Here is a 24,252-nt window from a genome sequence, read left to right as displayed (position 1 = left end):
GTCGACAACCTCTCCAGAGAGTAATCATAGAACACTTGAATCTCATCTCATTTAACTTGTCCCCGAAAGAAATATATAATAATGTATATAATATTTTAATAAAGATTATTTTTATTTTTTTTCGTACTAAAACAGTTTGACACTAAACGATAATGAAATTGTTTTTATTTTAAGGTGAATATTTTTAATATATGATTTTTGATCTTTGATGTATTCTGATTTAAGGCATAAATAAAATTATCTTCGAATTGTAATAAAATTTAAAGAAGGTTCATTTACTACTAAAGATTTTTAGGTCTATTTTCGAGCAAAACTTTGTATGTGAAAGGAAAAAGTATTGTACATTTTGGTAATGTCACGAATGCAACCACTTTTGGCATGTCAACAGTCAAGGGCCTTGAGGGAAGAAACTAGGGCAGATGCGACATAAATGCGGGTAGATGCAATGATAGAGAAAGTCTATAGCATCTAGTGATTGGGGTCAGCGATAACCTCATTAGGCTAAGCTGTATCAGGATATACCTACACAAGCTATAAATTAAAAGTATATATTTATTATATTATATTTAAGGTAGTAAAATTATATTATAGTTTTAGTATATTTCTAAGTAAATATATAATAAATAAGGATATAGTCCGTTACTCAAGAAAGGATTTGAACTTAACTACTTGTTTAATCCGTTATTACGTTGATTGATAAAACTTAATATATTATTAACGCTTGTCAAATTGTTTCTTTATAACACGTATCGTAATATTTATGTGCGAGTATTTATTATATATTATTATATTATATTTATTATACTTATTTTTTTACTGTGAATTTAATAATATTTATATATGATTTTAATAATAGCAACCCCAATTTCAGATTCAAATAGTAAATACAGCAATCTCTACAGTTGATTTTTACGATCAACGCCTACTTAAAAACTAGTAGTAGGCGTTGATGAGTATTTCCGGAATACACATGATATTTCTGCAAATTCGTTAAGTGGGATGGACATTTTTCGTAGAACGTTACTCATACCCACAATTCGTTGAACGGATAGACAAAGGATTATAATGATTGGACGCATCGATATTCTTTTTTTTTTTTTACTTAATTTAAAATGCTGCATGTTAAATTACTAGTAACAACATAATATAATCTATATATATAAAATCGAAAGGTCACTCACTCATTACGAAATCTCAGAAACTACAAGTGCTAGGAATCGTAATATCGTGCGGAAATACATTGCATAGGAGTTATTTATAGGACGTAGGTGCTCGCTAAGACGGGAACTTGCAATATTCGACTCCTAAGGGGTTGTTTTGGGGTTGAAAGTTTGTATGAAACTTCGTTACTACAAATGCTAGGAGTCTCAAATTTTGCATAGACGTCACTAGGACGTAGTCATGGAGACAGAAATTACTAATAACATAGTTCACGGTGAAACCGCGGGCGGGCCGCTGGATTCTTATAAAAACTTTAATTGATTTTCTTAATTCTTTATTGAAATTGTAACTTTATATGAAAAAATGATATATTATAATAATAGCATTGTGATATTTTATAACTTTACATTACTTTCGTTATTGGAAAACACGTCACACCCGCTTTAATATAAGTTGATTGCTCTATGCAGATAAGTATCCCTTATCTAATCGTCGTCGGTCAGATGCCATCATACATTGTATACTATTATTAAAATATCCGTCAACATTGGTGTCATAATATATTACACTTATAGCCTTTCAACCTTCGTGGCGCAGTGGAACAGCGTGTAAATATAAACACGAGCGGTTGTGAGTTCGATTCCCACTTGTGGCAATGAATTAGTTAATACTTTTTTTCCCTGCTCTGGTAACAAGGTTAACCGCGGCGTTGAGTTGCACAATGTTTAAATTCGGCGGAACGTGGGAAACGGAGTGTCCTATTACAAGATACCCTCTGAAGTATATTAACTGAAACTGTACCTAAATGTAGCATTACGCTTTATTCTATATATACGATTTACAGAGAGAATGCTTAATAAAATCTATGTCGTAATTTAAGATAAGGGTAAAAATGAACTCAACTACATAACTATATAGATATTTAAAGAAAAATAAACAAAAGAAACAGTAAGTTAATGTATTCGTAATTACGACATTTATTCCAGAGTCCAAGTTAATCTTTTTTTTCCAACGGAACTGACCTCAATTGTATTTTAATGTGAATGTTTCTTTGATTAAATAGTTTTGTAAGATGATTGCACAAATAATATTATTAAGTAGCAAACGCAAACCAAAACAAGTGATAAATTTATGCTCCTCAACTATCTCGTTTATCAATCTTCACCAAGTGTTCTGATTGTATGAAACAGGAGAGAATAATGTACGTTAAAACCACCAGGGGATCTTCATCCGTAAAATTGTGGATAATGATCGAGGAGGAATATTGCACTGGCCGTCATTATCTTCGAGGAATTCGCCTCTTTGTGTAGCTCGTTGGCGTTCGTTTCATCTTTCTTGTTTCAGCAGCGTTATTTATAGGGCGAATGACGCAAACTGCACGTTTGAAGGCACGCCTCACAATCCTCTAATGCAACTATAGAACAGAAACTGTTCGATAAACAATCAACAACAACATTTATCTATTACAACTTACAGATATTCTTGTCGAGTCCAAATATTAAAAACTTACCACGTAATTTGCACAGAAGCTTATAGCACTAGCCTTTGTCTTCTAACATAAAGGGATTAGTCATACAATTCTCAAAAGCTATCGCTGACGCATTAGTGAAGGTGGACGTTTGACACACTTAGATACCTTAGGTCTTAACTGTATTAAGTTTGATCGGTATAGAAATTGTAAATAAACAGTTACTCTATTTCCAAAGATGCTTACAATGTTATAAGCCATAATTCATTATTTTTCTTAAATAATTTAATAAATAAATTATTAAATGTGAATACATTTAATAATTTATTATGTAATGTAGTTAATTATGTTTTATCAGAAAAAATTGTAGGTATAAATATATGTATTGTTCGTATAAATTGGGTCACAGGCAACCAGAGTAGGTAGACGATCCTTTAGAAACGTTAACTCCACGACGCTTAATAAGGCAAAATTTATAGGCTATTATCAATTACTAAGATTGCGGGATCCCTATAGTATATAGGTGGGTACGTTCAACATTGTACAATCATTTCTGGTTGCACCAGTTAATGTTGCAGTAAACCAGAAATAGCTCACATTCGGCAGTTGCTGCGCCCAATGCGGGTCACGAGAACTTTACGCTTTCCGTCTGTTTTTGTTTATATTAAAATACTTATTATCTAACCCAAATCTTGATAATAAACAATTCTTGATATTTATATTTTAATAAATATTAGGCACCTGATGTCTCTTTTCTTCGGTCAATTAGTATATCTCTAATAATGACAAACTTTGAGAAATCGATGTCAGGTTGATGATACTCAGATATCTCGGCTTAATAGATTTTAGGTGAAAGCTAATAGGTTAGATGCGAGATGCGGGCGCCGCCAACCTAGGCGGGAGGTCAACCCGTGTCATGTTCCAGTAAACTAGGTCACAGGTCATATCCAGGGTCGCTAACCAAAATAAACTGCTGCGAATATAAACAGCGTGGAATAAAAAGCGATGTGGGTCCAACAAAAGTTGGTATCTAGCAAACATATTTTGTGAATGTATTGAGTTGAAACTGCTAAATGAAAACGATTTAAAAGTGCTTTTTTCCTATTTTTGGCTTTATATATATACAGAAATGATGAGTTGGATATATTTAGGTCGCACATTTTATTACTGAGATTTTTTTTAAATTAAATAAACATTTTTGTTTATCTTGTTATTTGTTACTATGATGATATTTTAAACATCTTTTATGGAAGGAACTTAATGTATTTCAAACATTCATAAAAACTAATTCATTTATAGGCACACCAATCCATATCGCCCATTTAATCAGAATTCTCTGCACCCGTAACTCTTCAGGACTTTTTTTCCATAAAAAAATAAAAAAAAAGAAACTGCATACACATGGAGTGAGAACATTATACCCTTCACGATGAGCATAAAATAGGTCGATGTTTTCTCATTTTCTATAAGACCTACTTCTGACAACGGATATGGAGGTTCACGGAAGGATTCCATAATATTCACATGCGCTTATAAAGGTTATTTTAACCTTTTGTCTTTGTTGAGTTCCTTTTTAATAAAAAATACGTCGTTATAATATGTATCTATTATCTTTTTATCTTTCATATTTTTCTATGTGGACACACAGAATTGAGTGTTAAATCTCTCTTTTTCCCCACTTTCTACTTATTTAAAAACTATTACCGAATTATAATTTATTATTAATGATGAGGAAATTTGATTACTAAATTTTTATTAACTGACAGAGGAAGGACAAATTAATATATTGACGCTAAAAATAAATGTTCAAACGAGCAATCTTATATCAACGAGACTTTGGCCCTTGTCCTAAATTAAGATATCATTATTTTTGTTATTAATGGATTCATATTTCACTGTCACTTAAGCTGTTTTCGCCAAAAGTTGTTAAGCACAATATTGAATATACTTAAAATAATAATAAAATACTTCTTTAGAGCAATAAATTCGTAAAATCTATATTCTTAATTTATTTAATAATATGATGTATACTTAAGTCACAAGGCCAGTGAGGCAGTGTCGAGGCAAAGGGCAGCGTTGAGTTCCGCCACTCAACACGGTGGAGAGCGGAGTGTCTTAACTTTAAGCTGCCTTTGCCTACCCTGCTACATGCGGGATACAGCCTGAAGCTGAAAAAAATATACTTAAAATTATTTACATTATATTACTTAAATATTTACCTAATCTTAAGCAGGAAAAATATATAACACTTAAAGATCGGCTCGTATAAATTAAACACGTTGAATATATTGACGTAGGGGATTTTGGACGGAATGAAATCCAAAAGCTACGAGGAAAGAGATAAACGTTTTTGATATTTCATTTTGTAGCTTTCCACTTATTTGTAAAGCGATCCGCTTTCAGTCTGTACTATTCAGGGGATGTACCTAGCTATTTATATACAGCCTGTTCACTTTTATTTCCCTATATTGAAAATAAGACTGAAAAGCAACGGCGGGAATCCTATAGAGGAGTGTTTACGTTTTATAGGTAAATTAAAAAAGTATTTAATGATTTACAGTATACGAAACTTTATTTATTTTTTTGCTTTATACTAATGTATATGAATAGGTGATAAGGTAAATTAAACGTCTATTTTTATAAAATCAATATCAAAATCTATTTTGATTATGCTCTTTTATTTAAACATTCCTCGAATTTACCTTTTAAAATGTTATAAAAATATTAATAATTATACTTCTATAGGTATTTTATAGTTGAATTTAATTATAATTTAAATTAATTTATGCACTCTTGCTCATCGTCCGTGTTTAGTTCTATATGTATGTATGTGTATGATATATGTAGGGCATGAGGTCACTGTCTGTAACGTGTTATATTTTAATGCATGAATTTACATTTGAAGCATTTATAAGAATATTAAAACACTTTTTTTCAATAATGTTTTGTATCTAATTTAGATAGTGAGCGGAATTTATATTTTGACTCAGAAATGTCAAAGCAGGTAAACAAAAATTCACCTGTTGTCAAAATTGAAAGTAGGTTATTTACCGTACTGAAATTGTTAATAATAGTTAGGTAGGTACTTATTTAAAAAATAATATTAATGTTTCTAAATCATTGATTTTTATTTCTCTTTCTTAAATTTTTTAAGATAATACTTTGCATTCGTAATACTTTTATTTATGAGAACCGAAAACATTATTTTAGAATATATATTTTTTTTTAATTGGCTACCGATACTTGTATTCTGTGACATCAACCTGAAATATTTTTATAATAACAACCATATATTTATTTTAAAAAATAACAACAGCATGTTAAAATTGCTAACTCAAACCAACAAGTGTACTCCAGTGTTCAACATTGTATGTTAAAACAATGAAAGCAGGTATATTATCATATTACAGTCTACCAGACTGTACTAGACTAGTCTAGACCAGAACAAAGCACGTACGTGAATAAATCCTCTCAAATAATAATTGCCATAGCAGACGCTTCCCTCTAAATTCCGAAGGGGTGACCCCCCACGAACTTCCCTGTGAAACCTTGTATGTACACTTGTTGAGCTCCTTTGTTGTCTCTTGCACTGATTTTACAATAAATGTTTATTTTATTTACTTAATTGTATTAGATGGTGTTTACTATTAAAGTAAACGAAATTCTACTATTCTACTAATCTACTTATGTAATATATTTATTAATCATAATTATACATTTAGGTTTTAGTCTATGGGTGGTTTTAATTAATTGTCTTTTGTTTATTTATAGATTATGTTAACTAATTTTCAGACTATTCTTTAATAGAAGATAGAAAGATTATTTCAAAAATTTGTTCTTTACTAAAAATAAAAAAGGGTTTTATAAATTTTCATTTTATAACAGTAAAAGAAATTAAATAATGAATTCAGCATATAGTAAATATAAAACGAACAATAGGAAAAATATATAAGAAACCTAACATCGCATTCAAAACTAATTGCTGCAATCTCAGACGGTTCACCTAAAGTTTCTCAGCCAGGGGTGAACCTCCACGGACTTCCCTGGTTAAGATTATGCAGATACTCGTATAATACAATGCGCTTTTAGAGTCCTTTGTTGTCTGGAACTTAATTCCAATTCTATGTACTATACTAAATCTAATTAGAGGACATATGCAAGTTTTTTTCAACTATAGAAATAAGAAATCCATGGCATAAAAAATAAAAATGATGACTATCAGTAATATTAACAGATTATGGGTTCGATTTTCACTCGTGGAAATTTATTATTAAATATTTTCATTTCGTCGTTCTAGTAATACGACACTAGACACTCAGTACGCAATATGTCGAAAATCGACCGAAAGTAGGGAACGGAGTGTCTTAACACTAGGACACTCTGCCTAACCTGCTATACACGGGATACATCTTAACAATCGAAAATAAAAGTTATCTTAGAATGAAAAGAGATTTTAGAATGAAGTAAATATACAGTTAAGATAAATTTTCGTGTATCTCTTTTAGTAGTTGATTTTAATTTAGATTTATATTTTTTGCAATATAAATATTTACCTAATAAATAAAATTAATCCCGTTTTATAATGTAAAGGATAACGAACCACGACGTCGAAATCGATACATCAGACGGTTTACTTTAAAAGCAACGAGCAGGAAGCTTAATCCAATGTTGTGTATTCTCCCCGCGTTTGCTCTTTGTTGTCTGGAACATTTCGCCAATATGCAATTCGTCGAGTATTTTACGTGGGAGTAACCAGGATTATTTAAAACTTGTTTTTTTTTTTATTTTATCTTATAATATTTTATTGTTTTAATTTAATCTACAATAGATTATCAAATATCTCCTATTTTGAGATCAGTATTCTTAATAATTGTCCTAATATAAACAATGTTAAACTCAAATAAAAAATCCTTTAATTTTTATTTAAGCGGGTTAACACTAGGTTCCCTCTGCCTATCCTGCTGTGTGCAGGATACAGAGTGAAGCTGATTTTATCTTAATTTTTATATTTGTATATACTACTAGCGGCCCGCCTGCGGCTTCGCCCGCGTGAACTACGTTATTATTAATTTCTGTCTCCCTGAGTACCTACGTCCTATAAATGACGTTCATGCAAAATTTAAGACTCCTAGCATTTAGTAACGAATGACAAAGACAAATGTCATTAGTAACGAAGTTTCATACAAATTTTCAACCCCAAAAACAACCCCTTAGAAGTCGAATATTGCAAATTCCCGTCTTAGCAAGCACCTACGTCCTATAAATAACTTCTATGCAAAATTTGAGATTCCTAGCACTTGTAGTTTCTGAGATTTCGTGATGAGTGAGTGACCTTTCGATTTTATATATATAGATTTATTACATGAATAGTACCTAAATAGTATTTAGACAAAACTTCAAAGTACAAGTTCTCCTAACTACTGTTGAATACATCTATCACGTTAATATTGTATGTAATAGTAGGATAATTGAAACGAGCGTGGGCAGCAACTGCAGCTGCTCACCGTACACCAGACCACACAGGATGTGTTGTGATGATGAATATCATTTTCATTTTTTTTTCTTTTTTCAACTCCTAGTGTGTGCTGTTCGTGATAAGATTATATTGAGACACACCGTTCTACTTTTTATATGTTATTTCCTTTTTATATTTTTGGCAGGGGCTCGAGGCGAGGATGCGACTGCAAACTCGACGTTTATGGGTTTGATTCCCATTCGATTTCCTCTGCCTACTTTGTTAAAGAAAACCTTAACAAGCCCAATGCAGAAAACGGTCACTCCGTTATTCTCTTTTAACACTAGGTTCTCTCCTTTTTCCTACTACTGCCATATGTGACATAGTTATAAAGAGTCGTCCTGAAAAAAAATAATATAAATATTATTCTGTCAACTTATAATTGTTCTTATTAAGCCTATATTGCTGCAACGCCTGATAGTCAAATTAACCTGCAATGTTGCTTAGCCACGATAAACACCCGAATAGTAAATACAAACATTCATCCCGTGCGGGATTTATACAGAATTTGGTTTATTACTTATTTTATATGGACTAATATCAATCAGGCATTAATTTAAGTTTTAGTATTTTTTTTTCAATATTATTTATTTACATTTATATTTTCATTTTTTCACTCACAGTGAAGAAATGAACTCTGGTGTCGAGTAAAGTGGGGAACGGAGTGTCTTAACACTAGGTTCCCTCTGCCTACCCTACTGTGCGGGGAATACAGCGTGAAATATTCGTACAGCGTTTATATATTAGAATCTTAAAAATATTAAAGGATTTTCTGACATAGAATTGTGCACGTCACTCCAGTACTCATTTTCCGTCAGTTAAATCGGCTGTCTAGCCGTCATACTCATGATTTATGTAAATGCGGGCTCATAGATGTAGCACGCGATTGTTTTTTTATTGATGTGATGGCAGGTTTTTCGATGACGAATAAATATTCGAATATCTACAATAGGGTTATTTTAATTTAGTACATCATTTTCGAGGAATTATATATTAATTATTTGTTAAATATCCCTGCAATAGAGAGGTTGTGGTTTCGATTTCCACTCGACGAAATGAAATATTTTCATTTCTTCGCGTTACTGGCGTTGAGTTACGTCAACACGGATGTGTATTGTATAAACCTACACAGATTTCAATGAATTCTTTTACTATTATTTACTCGTATAAAAATAACTCCTGCTTGGTAAAGCCACAATCATGTATAAATTATGTGATCTATATAAATCGACATTTTCCTTGTAAAATATGATATATAAGAAGCTTAATATCTAATAGGTAAAATAAAATAAAGATTTCCGTAAAAGCCGATTTCCACTAGCTTATATAAATAAGTGTAATAATTAGTGCTTTATTAGTTTTGCCAAGGGTATTATGACATCGACTTACGCCCAATGTCTTTATAGGTCTCTCGCTGTTTTTGTCAACACCACTTTAAATGAAAGCACAGTTTTAACTATTCTATTATGTTAAAAATACACTACAATAAACGTAAAAAATTAAGTGACTTATCACTAGGTCCTCCCTGATTGACTAAAAAATATCGAAATAGTTAAAGCTGAAAAAAGCCTAAACGTTATGGTTAATTCAGAAACAAAACGTCATACCTGAAATGCACTACAAATTCCAAAATGATGCCAAATTCAAAACTCATGTATTCACATTCCATGATACGAATATAATATACTAGCGGCCCGCCCGCGGCTTCGCCTGCGTGAACTACGTTATTATTAATTTCTGTCTCGATGAGTACCTACGTCCTATAAGTAACGTCCATGCATAATTTGAGACTTCTACCTTTCTACCGCATTTGTAGTAACGAAGTTTCATACAAACTTTCGACCCCAAAAACAACCCCTTAGAAGTCGAATATCGCAAATTCCCGCCTTAGCGAGCACCTATGTCCTATAAATAACTCCTATGCAAAATTTGAGATTCCTAGCACTTGTAGTTTCTGAGATTTCATGATGAGTGAGTGACCTTTCGATTTTATATATATAGATAGATTAAGTGAGATAGTTTTATTCCAGATTTGAATGTTTTAAAAATGCCTTAAAAATTAGGAAGAACCTTAAATTTCTAACAGTTTTAGTCCTAAACTATGACTAGACGATTTTTATTTTTCGCAGTAGGTACACATATTTTACATAAATTATCTCATGATAAACAAAATATACCAAGATGGTTTCCATATAAATATACATCTATCTTTAGTAAGTCTAAAGTACTTGGTAAACAAGCTTTATTTCTATTCAGGCAAGCGTAAGAGGAATTAGTAAAGATATTGTATATGTAAGATATGCTAATTCTAATACAAAACTGATAATGCTAAAAGAAGTTGGTTTTCATGGATATATGTTTTTAATAAAACCTAATCAAAATTACTTACCTAAAAAAATAACTAAAAGTTACGAATTAACCTAGGTTAAGTCGTAAGGTTCTCTTATTTTATCAATGGCTTTACGATTTAATCATATATTTACAAAAAAATCTAATCAACTCTGCTTCACGCTGTCTCTCGCATACTACAGGGTAGGCAGAGGGAACCTAGGGTTAATTTCATTCTCTACATTCCGCCGAATTTCAGAGGTATTGCGCGTTGAGTGGCGGAAGTGCGGAGTTTGCCTCGACACCAGTGCGAAGAAATGAAAATATACATTTAAATAAATATTTCATTTTCTGGAGTGGGGATCAAACCGTCACACACTTACATTTACGCCACGACTGGGCTCATATTTCAACATTTTTGGTAATATATAAATTTTATATATTATATTTGAGCAAATTCGATAAATGCAAACAAATTAGGAGGCAGGAGCTAGTGTTTTCATAAATAGAAAATAACAAGATAGTTTCTATATAAACACACATCTATCTTTAGTAAGTCTCAAGTACTTGGCAAACAAGCTCTATTTCTATTCAGGCAAGCGTAAGAGGAATTAGTACGGATCCGGTATATGTTAGATATGCTAATTCGCGCGAGGAAAATACGATGCATAGCAAAATGGCTTAGATTGAATGCAGACGAGATTGAATTATCTCGAGTGTTCACTTCACTTTCATAGAGATAGGGAAAATTATGGAGAAGTGCATATTACTTTCTTACCTTCTTCATAGAAATGTCTATTATTTGTTTTTTTTTAAGTTTTATGTTTCTGTACATTTTTTACTTTAACGATGTATGTATAGAGTAAGCAAGGAGGACGTTTTGGCAAGACACTCCATTCTCCACATTCCGCACCAATTCAAAATATTTCATGTTGGGCGCGGAACTCTTTTCTTATTCTTGTTTTTTTTGTAAAAATAAGTATATTACTATTTTAGTCCTTACAATTTGATTGATTTGCCTGTTAGAATATATTTGCATACACATTGCATACACAATGTACCTACACTAACAACTTTCATGTCAATTATAGTTTATTAAATGAAACATTTTCTGTTGTTACTATTTTATTTTTCTGGACTTTTTTGTTTGCTTTTCTATTTGTCCGTTTACTGTTAGTCCCACAGTGAAACGAGCTTATATATTAATTTTATTTAAAAGAAAGGAAAAATACACTTCATTTTTAATCTTTCCACATTGGCCAAGAGGAGTATCTCTCCTTTAAGTGAAACTTAAAAAGATGAAGAATGCAATTAACTAATAATTCTTAATAGCACTTTAATGCCGCTATTAAGGTGCAGTTGATATGGGCCTCACTAAAAGCATTCTCCTATTGATCTAGACAGGAAAGAATTCATAACTTCAATTATATTTATAATTAGGTTTTTTTAGACGTGATAAAATAGATTTCTTAAAGAAGTATTAAAAAAGAACTAAAATATTTCCTATATGGTCAACCACAGTCCACAGATGGCCAAGGCCAATTTTTATAGAGTATTTTATGCTTTACCTTTCTAAAACACTTTAATTTTACTTTATATATTTTTTACTATATCTTCTATATTTGTAATATATTCATATTTCGCATGTCTAACTCCTATTTACATCATTGGCTTGACATGCTGGTCTAATTGCAGCTGTATCGATTGCGTTCGGTAACGTGCTGCTCCATGTTAGACCTTGGTATGTTCAGACATTTTTTCATGGCATTGTTAATTTTAACTATTTGAATTGGCTATAAAGTTTTCCTACTAGCTACTATTATTGTTTTTGGTTCCTTAGGTCAACGTAAATGGTTCAAAAAATTGGATTATTTTAATTACTTTTAGATTACATAAACAGTTATAGATAATACAATAAATTATTACAAAATTGTAATGGCTTTTCATATCTTTATTTTTTTCCTAACTTTTAACAAATTTTAATAAATAATTACTTATATTTTACATGTTATTAAAAAGATCAAAGTCTACATATCAAATTTCAATGATATTGTCAAATCTGCGTGCTCAAGTATAGAATTACGCCCACGTGACATAGTAGGCGCATTTATTTCGCATTAAGTTATTCTATATCGGTGTCAGGGTGTGCAGATGGCGAGACTGAAGTAAAACCTTCAAGGCTTTCAGTGACAACTTTAATTTTCTTCAACTCCATTCACGTGCAACTGCAAATAGCGATAATGATGGTCATTTTCCTAGTTTTCTTTTTACTTCGACTATTGTTTTTTACATAGAATTGTTTGCTTTAAAAGCTTAATCACGACTGTGTGGTTGCGTAACGTTATGTTTCTTTTCGATGTCGGTGTAGATTTTAATATGCGACTAGGATAATATTTTTTAACTAACGAATTCGGCTGATTTTTTTCTATCCGAAAACAAAACGTCTTTAAATATGAAGTATAAAATGATTTAATAGTTACTTAAAATTAAAAAATTATTACCCCTGAGTAAAGCTGTGTTCTATTAGAACTCATTATTAGACGAAATCTTTACATTTACGGCCTTACAATAAATTGAAATAATCTCGTTATATTCTTCTGCCAATTCTTAGAAAAGAATCTCAAGTGAATTTTAAAATGCTAATAGCTAAAATTTTTATTTCCACACAACGGCAAAATTAGAGGAACACACAAAAAAAAACATATATTTTTTTAATTCCTAGATTTTCGTGTATGTTTTTCGGTTCATTTAAGTTTTGTTATTCAAAATGAATATGAAACAACAGAAACTAGGGTTGAACATTATTTATTTATAAAAATACAGACAAAAAAACAAATTTGAGAAATTTTGAATTTTACGATATTTTTTTTAAATCAAATTTTCTTTGCAAAGGTTATTAAAAATCATTATTAATATCTTGTTTTGCTTCCTCGGGCACTTAATAGAGCTCGAATACGTTTGCCCATGCTCCTAATGACATTTTTAATCATTTCCTGGGGCAAATCGTCCCACTCTTCAATCAGCGCCAATTTTAACTCTTCAATATTCCTGGGGGATGGAATTCTCTTTTGTACTCTTCGTCCAATCATGTCCCAGACATGCTCTATCGGATTCATGTCTGGAGATCGTGATGGCCAGTCCATTTGGGTAATTCCGACTTCGTTACTGTAATCACAAGCTACGCAAGCAGTGTGGGGCCGTGCATTATCGTGCATAAATATAAATCTGGGCCTATAAATGGGGCAAAAGGCATTACATGAGGTTCCAACATATCGGTTATGTATCTGTGTGCAGTAAGGGAACTGCCATCAATTATGACCAAAGCGGTGCGGGCTGTTAAAGTTATGCCACCCCACACTATGACAGATCCTCCACCGTATGACACTGTTTCGCTAAAATTTGCTTGATTATATCTTTCTCCTCGATACCTCTACATCCTTTCCCGTCCATCGATGAAAATCACACAAAACCACCTTTCGTCGGAGAATAAAACACGACTCCATTCATCTGACCAATGTTGGTGCTGACGAGCGAACAATAATCTTGCAACTCGATGACGTACCTCAAGTTTAGACGCTTTGGCTGGTACGTATGACTTTAAACCAACTTCATTAAGCCTTCTTCTTATCGTTCGTTCACTTACACGCACTCTACGCACTTCTTCCAAGAAATTTCGGGTCTGAACACCTGTTTGACGACGATTTCTCAAAGTTTGCACCCTTATAAAACGTTCGTCTACAGCACTGGTTGCACGATTTCTGCCTTGTCCCCGCCTCCGCACATCAGATCCAGTCTGTCAGTATCGTTTCACATTACGGTGGATCACAGATACTGATACACCCAACATTTGACTCACTGAACGGCATGTGTGACCTTCCTCTATCAATGTCACAGTTCTGGCGACTTCAGTTGCAGATAAATCACTAATTTTGTATGCAATATAATGTTAAATCTCCAAACAATAACAACAAAATGAGTTAGGGCCACCATTGACTGCATAAACAAATTTCTTGTCGAAAACACTTAAAAGCGCTGATTGTCAACAAACACTTAAAAGGGTATAATTTCTGTTGCATTATTGAAAAATGTCAATATGTCTCAAAATATTATATTATACGAGAGTAATAATTTAAATAAATTAACCACTTGTACTATTACCCACAAATTGTAAAAAAAATCCTTTTTTGTTTGTGTTCCTCTAATTATGCCGGTGTGTGTATATCTTTGTACAAACTAACTCAGTTCCATTACTTCACATACAAAAGTACTTAGTTTATTAAGTAAACATTTTTAAGAATTTTAAATTTAATTTTGTTGCAATATAAAAAAATATATTTAAAGTTAAATAAAATACAGCAAAACTAAACAAATATAAATATTCATTTGTTATCGTGCATAAATACGTATGATTTTTTTTATATGATTACCATAATTTAACAATAAGGTGCTATTACCACTATTATTTGTTTTAATTACCTAAATAAACTCGTATTTTTATCAACATTTTATATAAGTAATACTTAAGCATTTAATAGTTCTTTATGATGACAAAATGCGTCCAGACGATCAGGGCAACGAACAGACGACGCGTCGTCTACGTCGGGTATGTACTTAAAATATTATTACTAGTGAATAAAAAACACTACTAAATATATTCCGCCGAAATCTGGAGGCATTGCTTGTTGACTGGCGGATCTCAACGCCGCGTTTTGCCTCGACACCAGAGCGAGGAAGTGATAATAAAAATTTATATAAATATTTTATTTCCTTGAGGGGAAATCGAAACCACAACCTATCGTTTACAATCACACGCTTGTGCCCCTGGGGCACGACTGGCCTCATTATTGTTTTTTACAATGACCAAAAAAAACAAATAAGCGCATTTATTAATTTTATTTTATTCAACAGATAGGACTAAAATAATAACATAGAAATACATTAATTTTAGTAAAAACTAGCGACCCGCCCGCGGCTTCGCCGGCGTGAACTACATTATTATTAATTTCTGTCTCCATGAGTACCTACGTCCTATAAGTGACGTCCATGCAAAATTTGAGACTGCTAGCATTTGTAGTAACGAAGTTTCATACAAACTTTCGACCCCAAAAACAACCCCTTAGAAGTCGAATATAGCAAATTCCCGTCTTAGCGAGCACCTACGTCCTATAAGTAACTCCTATGCAAAATTTGAGATTCCTAGCACATGTAGTTTCTGAGATTTCGTGATGAGTGAGTGACCTTTCGATTTTATATATATAGATATAGATAACAATGTTGTGTATTATTCGTTGTCTAGTATATATGACTTCTAGTGTAATATTTAGTAAATCGTAATACTTCATTGGATTTCCTACGGTCATCGCCTGGACGGGGTACGTTGACTTCTCTTTGTCTTGCTGTAGATACATTGCAATCTGCAACACCCACACTCGAACATCGGATGCGGCAATTGTATTGACATTCGATCATATCAATTAATTACAATATGCTACTCTGTCATAATTATATTCGCATTATGAAGCATTTTTTTTTCTGTTAATTTTATTATTTACATAATGAATATACGCCAAGATATACGTCTAGTTTTAAATTCATGAAATAGTTTACCCATTTCGCTTAAACTAACGTAAAATAAAATATTTGTATAATCAAAATTTGTTGGCTGGTAAAATAATCCACTGTCTCCAGTTTCCGAAGACAATGTCCTTAATCAAAACGAAACTCCTTTATATATACATAAACGTTAGAGGAAACTTTCTCGTCTACAAGTGAACTATAAATTACCAGAGGGGAAAATAAAAGAATATTACAATTTTTATGTGTCTGCTCCGGTATACGAGCGTAGTGTCGCTTATTTACGTGAATTTGTCACACAAATATGATCCTAAAGTGAAGGACAAATGAGTAGGTATTACGGAGGGATGTAACGTAGCTGTGTTGTGTTGAATCGATGCACAAATTCTTCTTCGGTGCACATTGCACTGTCAGTTGAGCAGACGCCCGGCACTGTCGCGGTCGCGGCGCGCCACGCGCTCTTTCACATCGCCCCACGAGTTTGCGACTCCTCCAAAAGTTTTCGTTTTGTGTTTTATTGTTCCTTGTTTATTTATTGTATTGGATAGAACTGCCTCCGTGTAAAGAAGGTTTGTATTTGTACTACAAGTTTATTTGTTTGGTAGAGCAAAGAAATGGAATTGACTTGGGAATATTTTTTATTTTGTTGATTATTTGGATTGTTTGTTTTTGTGAAAGTAAATTAAAATCAGCTTCACGCTATATCTCGCACACAGCAGGGTAAGCAGAGGGAACCTATTGTTAAGACACTCCGTTCGCCATTTTTTGCCGAATGCGGGAGGCATTGTGTGTTTAGTGGCAGAACTCAACGCCGCGCTTTGCCTCGACACCAGAGCGAAGAAAATGGGAAATATAAACGTAAATAAATATTTCGCTTCCTCGAGTGGGGATCGAACCCACAACCGTCGCGTTACAGTCACATCATTGTGCCATTGCCCCATGACGGTTTGTTTTTATACGGGATGATTTTGATGTAGGTAGTTTCAGTTTAACAAATAGTAAACAAATTAATTTGATAAGTAACTTCTATATAATATTATAACTTGAGATGACTAAATTACAAAATGATTCTATAACCGAAAATGAAGCTGAATTTAAGCAGAATACGAAAGTAGGAAATTTAATATAAGCTCGCCCCCAAGAGTATTTTAACTTAATACTAATCTAATATACGTTACGTGGTAAATTCGTGCTCCGTTTTGTAATGCAAAGGGAATTCTTGTTTATTGTTTGTTGAATACCTTTTGAAATATATCCTTAACCTTTCAGTGTCTAGAGTCAACATAACCTATTGCTACCAACATTAAATTTAGAAATTTTTAGGTAGTACCAAAACATTTTGGTATAGATGAATTAAATTATAATAGATTTTGTTACATATTGCTATTATTTATTATTTAAATTATCTTGTTTATAAATATATTATTCCATTGGTGAAGTGATTCGTGCTTAACTGACACAATAGGAACGACGCCATAATCAAATTAATAAACACAACTTTACAATTAAAAAAATATGCTTTTTTATCGACTCAGAATATAAGGTATTTATTGTTTTAAAAAAAATCTGCTTCACGGTAAAAAAAAATATTAAGCAAACAAAGAATTATCTTTGTTAACTTAATTACATTTTCCGATATTTCAAACAAATGTACGAATATTTGTGGTTATTTAACGAAAAGTATTGTTGTATTTTCGTATTGTCCAAAGTTTTCCATTAATTCTATACAAAATTATTCCATGGCTTCTGGAAGCCTTTCCTTTTATAATTTCATAAATGAATTAATCCAACCACCAATTTAATTTCTCATAACGTTCATTAAACCACTACGCGAGCTGTTGACATCAGTTCGATCGGATTGACAGGTGACGTCAACATTATCGATTTACCAGTGAAAATAACGTTCCTTGTTAAACACAATTGTACTGATGAGTATTATTATTTAGATATTTAATATATTTGGTAAAGTATTTAATAGAAAAATAAATATAAAAATATGCGGCGTTATGTACTGCCACTCAACGCGCTATGTCTCGAATTCGGGCTGAAAATGTAGAACATATTATATTTTCATATCAGAAATAAAAAGTAATATCGAAATTAATTATCTATGCACATTAATTAATAGTGGCGCCAATTCAATCTTTCCTGTTGCTTTTTTTTAAGTTGTTTGCATCTCAATATTAGACTAGTTATTGCTTTACATATCGGTATTTTTATTTTTTGTTTGATTTTTTGTGGTATTTTTTGAAATATTAAATTCTAGGTATTAACAAGTAATTGGAAACGATATAGCTTTTTTTAATGAAACTATTTAAAATAATAAATTTTTGGAAACCTGACGTTTTGCAGTAGTCCATGGTCACGGGTAGACTGAGGTGCCGTTCATCTGTCTGTGTGTCTAACCTGAACTAGCACAACTAGGTTAAAGAAGTTAATTTAAAATATATAAAAATCACTAAATTAACAAAGACCTACATACAGTGGCTATTTTTATGTACCAGCATTTAAGTTTTACATTGGTAGGTACCTACTAAGTAAACGTTTTGTATTGGAGCGGATGCAATTTTTATTATTGTTAATATTGTTTTACTTTTGTACTGCTATAATGCAATTTATATTTTAACGTTCTCCTGATCTTGGCTTATGGTTTATTTTTTTATCATGTCTGGCTGGTCTTAATAGAACTAGCATTTATATTTCAACTTCACTCACGCATAATCCCAAGGTAGACAGAGGGAACCTAGCGTCAAGACACTCCGTTCCCCATTTTTCGAGGGCATTGCGTGATGAGTAGCGGAATTAGACCCCTCGCTTTTGCTTTATTACCAGAGCGAAGAAATGCTTGAAGGTCAAATGTCAACGGTCAAATAAATAACATTTTAAAAGTCGGTGTTATAGTAAAGCCTTAAATGTTAACCACTAAATGTGTCTAGATCTAAAAAGTATGGGTTTAATTTTGAAATTCTCTTCCATTCTTTAGATTTTTAAACTTAAAGCAGCAACACTTGCCAAGAACAGCGACTGTGTCAAGGCTATTTGTTTAGCGGATCGTGGAAAATGTAACTTGAGTCCTAGTCAGTCCAAGGCTTGCTGCTATTTACAAAATATTTTAAATTTAAGTAACGTAACATTTAAGATTCTCCTTCCCACCATACAATAATGGGGGATTTACGTAAAGATTACAAAAAACAGCAAAACAAAAAAAAACATAATAACAACACAACGGGGCCAAGTGCCAGCAATAAGCTGTTGGTGACTGATGTGAAACACTCGACCTAGCCTACTTTTGGCATAGATCCGTTGACTAATTTTATGAAATTGATTATTGTATCGCTATTCGCAACGAATTGTTTCTATTTAAATAATATAATTTTAGATATTATAATTATTTTCGTTAGTTTGTGTTTTAATTACAATACTTATCGAGTTGCTGTTGCTATTGATATAAAAAAGGAAGGTCTAATATGGATCGTAGAAGCCCAGCTAAACTTTGAGACGTATGGATATAATGTCTTAAGAAAAGTTCTTGAGAAAAACATTTTCTGACTACGTTAGAAAATTAAATGTGCCTGATATAAAAAAAACCAGGAAAATAGAAGGAAACTATGGAAAATTGATTTATGCGGCAGCTCTTAATGAATGCATTATATACCGCTACCTAATTATTAAAAATATTAACTTGGAAAAGGTTTACGTGGTGGTGTTATTAAAAGAAATAATTGAATACATTATTTCATTAGCATTTTTTTTTTCGAAACTACTTTTGCAACAGTAAATGGGTGGTTTTAAAATCTAGGCAACTAGTAGTTATATACTTGAGTAAACAAAACATTAATTTAAAACACCTACACACCGAGACAACCTCGAAAATTCCTATTCTAAGGTCTATTATACATTTAATTAATATTAATGGATTTATAAGATTTCTCTATATTTGAAAAAAAATGTTTTTTTACTTTATTGAACAATATTGTCGAACTTGTATTAAGTATTAAATAAGTATTTAGGTACAAAAGTTCAACGTGAAATTCGTACTTAAACTAAGTACGAACTCTTTAATACTGTGTTTGAATTATGCAAATTTGTACTCACAAATAGTATTCGTAGGTTTCATTAGCTAAATGAAATCCCGGCATTAGGCTCTACAGTGTAGAGTTTACATACTCGTATATTATTTTTATAAGATCACTCCGTTCTCCATTTTGCGCCAATTTTCTACATATTATGTAGTCAATAATTTTTTTTATAACTTATTTCGTTTCGCATACAATATTTTTTTTATGGACGATAAATAAAACAGAACGCATAGAGCTGTCGTCATTCAACTGTGACATACATTTTTAATTGGATTATTCAAAACTTTTTTAAAATTCATGCGCTTTTTTCATGTTTTACACATAGATAAAATTTCACAGTTCACTTTTTTATAATATTTTTGCGAAGTTTATAATACAACTTAGTTTAGGTATATTATTTTTACTTAGATTATAATTATTTTTAATAACATATTTACTTGAAAATAATTTATCAGCGTAGTTTTTTTTAAATATTATTCCTTATTTTATTAAGACTATTTATTAATAGTGATAGTAGCTATGTAAAGTTATAAAATAAATATATTTTATAACCTTTTTATATTTAATACTAGTGGACCCGAACGCGGCTACGCCCGCTTGAACTACAAGAATATTTATTAAATATATTTATGAAATTATTTACAGTTTTCAATAGAGAGATGCGTTATGCAAGCTCATTTTGGGTGACGTTTTCTAACAACAAACTTTGCAAATGGTTGCTTAGCAACGACGGTTGTTATTAACGTGGCGGAATAAATTGTATGTCAAATTAATAAATATTTTAATATAATGGTATATATCGAAAATATTACAAATATGAGAAAAAAAGTATCCTATGTTCATCCCGGGACCCTCAAGTATCTCTATATGAGTATTTTATCACAATTAAATTAGCGGTTTCGCCATGATTGCGTAAAAGACAGACATACAGACAGAGTTACTTTCGAATTTATAATATAGGTATGGATTAAAATACTTTACTACAATATGTCTCTGCGTGGCAATAAGTCGCGGCAGTAAGTTGAAACCAATAATAAATTCAAGGCCTTTACGATGTATGTATCATACAGTACAGTCACACAATGTAACATTTCCATACAAATTGAATATAAATTCAGATTTTCGAACGAACTAGTATCTAACGAAATGCTCGTTATTTATCAATTGTATTTTTCAGCGGCAAAACGAAATTATTACGTTTGAGATATTTTCTTCGTTCGTTGCGTTTCTTTAATAATAGTAGATAGGATCTGTAAGATATTTATATAGGAAGTTAGTTTACATTTAAATAAATACAGTAAGTTTAATGAAGATTTATAAAAGAAGTAGCATTGAAAGATTTAGAATTGTTTTAACAATTGTTTTGGGTTCAAATCCCGCTTTACAAAATTTCTATTTTTGTTTTAAATATAGTATATACGTTTTAACGTACAGAAAAATACATGGAAAATTGAGAACGTGCAAAGAATATGGAAATAAAGTAATTGTATGTCTAGCTTCCAGTCTCCTTGCAAATAAAATAAATTTCAACATACGGAAAGAATGAAAGATATTTATTGTCAAAAAAGTTTCTTAATTTGTCACTAAAGTTCTTATGAGAATATTCCTACAAGTTTAAAAATATATTTCCTCCATTTAAGTAGGTGGACACAGAGTATGCTAATTTAATCGATTCTTTGCTAAGGCAGGACAACGTCCGATGAGAAGGTCGTATAGCAAGTGCTATTATTGTTATGTGTATTATTCATTTTCCTCCTTTTTTTTCAGCTTGCTTTTGCTGCATGTTACAGGGTAGGTGGAGAGGACTTAGTGTTAAGACACTCCGCTTACCATTTTTCTCCCGTTGAGTGGCGAAATTCAACGTCGCGCTTTGCCTCGTGTATCCTCCTGTGGAATCGGAAGTGAAAAGTAACTTAAATATTATTAATTTTTAAGAATTTGTTTAAGAAAGACCGATAAACGATGCCTTCTCTGAACTTACGTGCAAACAAAGTCAACCTCAGTAGTAATTTGAAACTAGCTCACATAATGTGAATAATTGTTCTATTTTAATTTATCACTTGTTTACATTTATTACACCTGTTTTCCGTCTCAACATTTATTGTTATTATAACGTTATGTTATATAACATTACCGTGTAGACTGTAGGTGCTTCTTATATGGTGTATGGACGCTTCCACCTGTATATCACAGTTTTTAATACTCTGTCGTAGAGTCGGTCGGTCGATCGGTAGATCGTGTAAAAAATTATGATATTTTTTATAATACAAAAATAATTGAGGACTTCATGGCGTCGCAGCACAGCATCTGATTGCAATTGAATTGTTTCTCCATTCAGCACACAATATTTCGAAATTTGGACGTAAAGCGGGGCTCTGGCTATCCTACTTGCTGTAAGATATAGTGTAAAGATAAAAAAAGGATAGCCATGATATTTCAGTTTCACTATTAAATATGGTATACGTAATAGAATTGAATTGAAAGTAAATGATCGAAGTTTCGAGAGATGAAATAAACCACCAACACGTGTTTATTGGTTCAATGACAATTGACGAATATTGTTTCTCGATTGCTACCTGCTATGTCAATGGCCCGTCTAAACTGTACAAAAAGTACATTTAGTGATTCATGGTCATACTTATTATTAAATGCTACACAAAAAAATATTAATTGATCACATTTGCACCTGGTAGTGTATTTCTGGGCCAAAAATATAGGGACACGTTAGGGAAACAAAAATAAATATCCTTTCGAAATATTTCTTTGAAAACCTTTTTTTTTTAAGTTTAAAAGCTTGATACCAATATAGGCTTTTTTATTTAGATATATTTATAGAAAGATTATTTATATCCTTTTACAGAGTATATTAAATTATTCTATGAATGTTAAAAAAATAATATAAAGATTATTTTGAAGAAAATATATGTTATTTAAGTGTAATACATTTTATATGTAACCTTGTTTGTGATTCTCCTTGGATTGTGGGGAACAGTATCTACGTTTAAGGAATTTACGCTAGGTACAGTAGGTACAGCAGGTGTAAATTAAAATAATGAAATACTTGTCCATCTGGTGTGGCCACGTTCTCTATAATAATTGAATTAAAATACCATAGCACGACATAAACGTTCTTCGATAATACAGTGTCGACGAAACAAAAGAACTGCAGAAACAATAAGCGGAGATAAAGAAATTATGTCGACGTATCAAAAAGCCAATGTCAAACGAAGATAAACTTCTCTTTTGTTCCTTTAACATAAATTACAATTAAAGGAAGTCTATTTTATTATGAACTAACAATAATAAATAAATTAGTATGTTAATTCTCAAAGCTCAAAACATTTCGTCTATCAGTCATTATGCGCCCACGCACGTGAGATTTTTCTACGCATTTCAGGTTCACGGCCGGTATGTGTGCCAACATTTCAGCAGTAAGGCCGCTTTTTGTATTACAATGACAATGAATTTCTATCTATATATATAAAATCGAAAGGTCACTCACTCATCACGAAATCTCAAAAACTACAAGTGCTAGGAATCTGAAATTTTGCATAGGAGTTACTTATAGGACGTAGGTGCTCGCTAAGACGGGAATTTGCAATATTCGACTTCTAAGGGGTTGTTTTTGAGGTCGAAAGTTTGTATGAAACTTCGTTACTACAAATGCTAGGAGTCTCAAATTTTGCAAAGACGTCACTAGGACGTAGTTATGGAGACAGAAATTAATAATAACATAGTTCACGCGGGTAAAACCGCGAGCGGGCCGCTAGTTATTTATATAAGTGGAGCTAGATAGTAATGCAAACCAATTGAAATAGGTAAGTTATTACAATTTCTATAACAAACAACATAGTATAACGTCTATACAGAAAGGTTAGAAGGATCGTACTCAAATGGTTCCTATAGTATGTAATATATTTTATATTATTATAGAAACAATAATTAACGCGTTCGCTATCGAGTATCGAGTTTATCAATTTAAAAAAGAGGCAATGACTATACGATTACAGTTACAGCCAGACCCCGACACCGTTTTATAACACCCGATAAGGTGGACGATAAGAATTGTTATTGTTATGATGCACACGTCGTACTGTGTGACGTATTGTTTGGGAAATTATTTTGCG

The 24,252-nt window shown here is 31.8% G+C and overlaps 1 protein-coding gene across 5 annotated transcripts in view; it reads left to right on the top strand.

Moving 5' to 3' along the window:
- Ypel (Yippee-like) overlaps nucleotides 1-24,252 on the top strand; it is an 81,222-nt gene that overhangs the window by 13,344 nt on the left and 43,626 nt on the right. For 3 of the 5 annotated variants that reach the window (XM_085195155.1, XM_085195151.1, XM_085195149.1), the window contains exon 1: nucleotides 16,447-16,615. The exons of the other annotated variants lie outside the window; for them this stretch is intronic. The gene's annotated coding sequence lies outside the window, so the exon portion shown is untranslated. Of the gene's footprint in view, nucleotides 1-16,446; nucleotides 16,616-24,252 lie in introns of those variants that run through there. 5 annotated transcript variants of the gene reach the window in all.

Source organism: Heliconius melpomene, chromosome 12, assembly GCF_056956725.1.
Source record: "Heliconius melpomene rosina isolate 202511_hmr_F chromosome 12, ASM5695672v1, whole genome shotgun sequence".
NCBI lineage: Eukaryota > Metazoa > Arthropoda > Insecta > Lepidoptera > Nymphalidae > Heliconius > Heliconius melpomene.
Note: the sequence above shows the minus strand (reverse complement) of the source record. Positions and strands in the feature narration are given on the sequence as shown.